General features: G+C 30.0%; 1 long non-coding RNA gene across 1 annotated transcript; it reads left to right on the forward strand.

Moving 5' to 3' along the window:
• Positions 1-996: 996 nt before the first annotated feature.
• On the forward strand, positions 997-4,271 carry LOC127732220 (uncharacterized). Its single transcript, XR_007996131.1, has 3 exons — positions 997-1,060; positions 3,782-3,869; positions 4,045-4,271. It is a non-coding gene; the product is annotated as an uncharacterized LOC127732220 (long non-coding RNA).
• Positions 4,272-4,548: the final 277 nt, after the last annotated feature.

Here is a 4,548-nt window from a genome sequence, read left to right on the forward strand (position 1 = left end):
GTGCAATAGAAAGTGCAATAAGGCTACATTTTAAATTTGAGCCCTTTGAATTTGAAACACAAAACGTACAATACATTTTCCCAATTATATCATTTAGATGTTAACTGTCAGATACATATATATATATATATATATATATATATATATATATATATTCACACTTTAAAATGTTTTCTTACATATAGGGGTCGTCAAAATTTAAATGTAAAATTAAGAAAATAACCTTGCCTAAATATTGTCATGTTGAGGTCTCGTCATTTAAAATTTTTTAGAAAAAGTGCAAAAAGTTATCCACACCCCATAGATTTCTTCCTAATAACATAATTATTAAGAATGAGTGCTTGGTAAGGATTGAATAACAGACAACCTAATATACTGCCAAATATGTCTAGAAAAGAAAATATAACCATTTCATTTTTCTATTCTTGGTACTTGGCATTTTTAGTTGCATTGTGTCACAGTCCTACGCCATCCTAAAATTACAAAAAAAAAAAAAAAAAAAAAAAATAACACAAAAAAGACTAAACTTTAATGAATAGATTTGTCAGCTGTGACTAATTATAAGGAAACGACAATTTTATTTAGGAGAGAGTTCTAATACTTGTTGCTTGGTAGGCATACTTATTATTTTGCACACAATTATATCCTACATTTTAAGGGGCAGAATTATTCATTTGTTCATGTATTGAGCAAGATTATATTTCTGTAGGGTTCTCATCAGGCTATCAGAACATACATTTCGAAATACTCCTGCCCCTCAAAAATTTTTTGGGCGTCACCTAAGCAATTTCGATTGCAATTATTTAGGTATGTTTTTTCTATACTCGGCCGCTCATTTCAAATTTAAAACAAATAATAAAAAATATATAATTATCGACTATTCTGAGAAGCCGTTTTATTTTAATAACACGAAACATGAAAGTGAAAACAACTTGTAACTTTATCTAAAAGTTTAACAATATTTTATCGATCCTATTTCGAATCACGCAACTGAAATTTTGACAGAACGTCACAGATGTTTTGCAAGGAGGAAGGATATTTGGTCTTCGTCAATCAAGCTGTGAGTTTAGTAAATCAATGTTTTTTTCTAGATTGAAACTGAAAATGAAATCAATCAAATTAGATTTCTTCAGTTTGAAATACATCCTTGAAAGTATTTGTTACATAACCGTCTATGTCCGTTTTATATTTTGATAGCATCCCTTTCAAGACTTAAGTTGAACAACTAAGAAGTAAATTAAATTGAAGATTTTGATAAGATATCTGCAGTATATTTTGTTTGTCTAAGAAAAAGTATTACTTGTCTGTTGCGTCCTGAAGTTTAAAATTTCTAGTCAAGACTAACAGGATGGTGTTTAATCGTTCCATGTAGAAAAAAAAATTAAAAAACTCAGGGTATGCATGATTAAAAGTAAAGTAATATATCTAACGAAAATAAAGATGAAACTACTTCAATGGAGCAAAAACACAATAAAGACATTGCCATCCAATTTTTCGATCCACGAAGAACACAATATCTTTCGTTTCCTTTAAAACAATAATGAAGGAGTTCGTTTACAGATTTTTTTTTTATATATCTAATTTGGTATATACATTTCAACAATCTAGATTAAATATAATAAGGAGAAACAAATCCTAAGTGAAAAAGATTGAGAGAAGGTAAGAAAAAAATAAAACAAAACAAAACAAAACTAACGAACCCAGCACCTTCAGTCCACCCCATCTCATTAAACAAAATATGTCGACATCACAAGCAAACTTTATGGAAGCAATGCCGGACGAGAACAATGACAATATATACCCTTTTAAAATGATACTTTGCATTAGAATAGAGGAAGAAATAATTTTCGCGCTATAAAGATATTATCATACATACTCATATCCTTTTAAGTATCAATATATTAAAGGGGCATTAGCTTTCAAATTCACGTTCACCGTTTCTTATACATTAGGGATCAGATTGAAATACTGAATAGGAGGACCAGAGTCTAAAACGCTGGAAATTGATTTGTTTTACCTCCTCAGACGGATAATTTATATTTTTATCATATTTCTTTCCTCACAAATTATAAATATGATACATTTCGAAAGGTGAAATCTGATATTTGTTTTGCTAAGGGTACATTTGTTCCATAATTGTAAAGTAAGATTTATTTAACTCCTATAAAGCTCGAGCAACGTATAATTGCATACTTTAAGAAAAATAAACTCCAATTAATAGTAATAGCACTGGGGAAACGCATATTGAAAAAAAAAATTGAGAAATCAAACAAAATTAGAACGAAATGAAAAGCACAATAACAGTCGGGACACATAGCGAACTCCATAATAATATGGAAGTGGCTAAATTCGACTGTATTATGAAAAAATATAATATTATGGAATTGGCTAAATTCGACTGTTGGCTAAATTCGACTGTATTATGAAAAACTATAATATTATGGAATTGGCTAAATTCGAATGTATTATGAAAAACCATAATATTATGAGATTAAATAATATTTCCAGTAATATTATGCGAGCCCATAATTTTGAAAATTATTGAATTTCATAATTATGCATGAAAAAATGAAATTTAATATGTCCGAAAAACAATTTTTTGGGTACTGCTAATAAGTTCCGTAATTTATTAATCTAAGAATGCTTTTTTTATGATCATCTATTGATTATATTCATCCGACAATCGTCGCCTTCCTTGCATCTTCATTATAAATGCTTACGTCATAACCGTCTTTAATCTGGTTCAGTATTTTGTACAAGAAAGACAACGCGTGTCGTCTTATAAGCAATATGTTTGTTACATGTGTTATCGTTCCTTTAACAACGAATACATCGTCTTGTAGAAAATAATTGTTGAAAATAAGTGTGTAATGATTTTCTGCTTTTATAATTGGCTGCTTTAAAATTTAAAGGATTATGGGTAATTCCATTGGCCGTACCCCAAAATGCAAATAATGTCACGTCAGTGGTTAAAATTCCATTGTTTAGGAAGTTGTCAGCCAGTTACAACGCTAGCTTTGGTGGACGCTTTTTTGAAAATATAACCCAAAATGCATCAGATTATGAAACTGCGAATTGAAGGCAATAGATAAACACGAGGGAAAATATGATATCTTCAGTGTTTGTTTTTCTGTATTTATGTTCGCAACAAAATTTACCTTGTGGGAGGGTGCAAGAGGATTTTTGGCGGATTGAGTATTTAATTTCATTTGTTGCTACATGCATTTATTTTTTTCCGCGGCTTTGCTATGACAATGTATGTAAAGCTTTGCACATAACAGTTTCCTGCAATTCTAGTTGCAAAAAATGAATTCTTATCCTGTCTAATACAAGGTAATTTTTTCAGCTCTAACCAGGCCAAGATAATCATTTTCAAAATCCCAACACCCCCTCCCCACCTGAAAATTAGTTTTTTTATTTTCTTGATATCTATTTTCCTTTTTTGTTGTCATTTTATGTTGCAGTATATTGTTTATGCACCTTTGTCCTGTAGCCATTGCTGTTATCCATCAAGAATGCAAACAAATCACCGTCATTATAAAATTGGTTTTTAAATATGCTTTAAAAAATAAAGAACTTGTAATGCACGTGCTCCTATAGATTTCCGTTTTCATTTGCAACTTTTTTTTAAATGCATGGAATTCAAACAATTTTCAAAAGAAAACGGAAACTTTATCTCAAAATATCGATGGAGAACACACCTAGTCAGAAATAAAAAATAAGAAATCAAATATTCTTTTGATTGACAATCAATTTTAATGTTGATAACTTTATGTTACAGTACTATTGCAGACGACTTGGAGGAGCTCTAGTTGAAATAGATGGACAAGATGAATACTTGACAGTGATAAACCTCGCAAAAGCCCGAAGTAAGTTTATTTTAGAAAGCATAGGATGATAAAAATATATTCTTTTTTTATGCATCAGAAGTTTGTTTTTTTTAAAGTATTTTTATCATTGTCAATAACTAGCGAAGATATAACTTTTAATATGCATAGTGTAAACAATTCCTCTAGCCTAAGACAAATCAATTTTATTTTACAGATTTTCCTAATTTCTACATTGGATTGACAGATATCTATTTCGAAGGAGTGTGGATGAAAACTAATTCACTTGACGTTTAAACTTACTTTAATTGGTATCCAGGGGAACCCAACAATAATGGTGGCCAGGATTGTGTTCAGGTGTACCGTACGAACTTAAAAATGGACGATGCAGGGTGTCATTTGCACAGGCATTTTGTTTGTGAAAAATAAAGCGAAATACAGTTTTTTTTTTTTATCTTGTAGAACAATTAATCACTTAGTCCCTTGTCTGTCATTTTAGTATTTTAAATGTGTTTTCACGATAATCAATAACGCAGATTGCTTACTGAGTCAATCTGTTGATGGCTTTTACAGGATAATGAAAAACAAATCACTCAATTTCATTGAAGTATTGCAATGATTTTTTTTTTCAATTTGTTATGAACATGTGGGATGATTAACGCAGTCTGTTTCTTTTAAACTAGTTCAATTTTTCTCATTTATCATAGTAAATTGTGCTTTC

The sequence above is a fragment of the Mytilus californianus genome, unplaced genomic scaffold (assembly GCF_021869535.1).
Source record: "Mytilus californianus isolate M0D057914Y unplaced genomic scaffold, xbMytCali1.0.p SCAF_22, whole genome shotgun sequence".
In the NCBI taxonomy this organism is placed as follows: domain Eukaryota; kingdom Metazoa; phylum Mollusca; class Bivalvia; order Mytilida; family Mytilidae; genus Mytilus; species Mytilus californianus.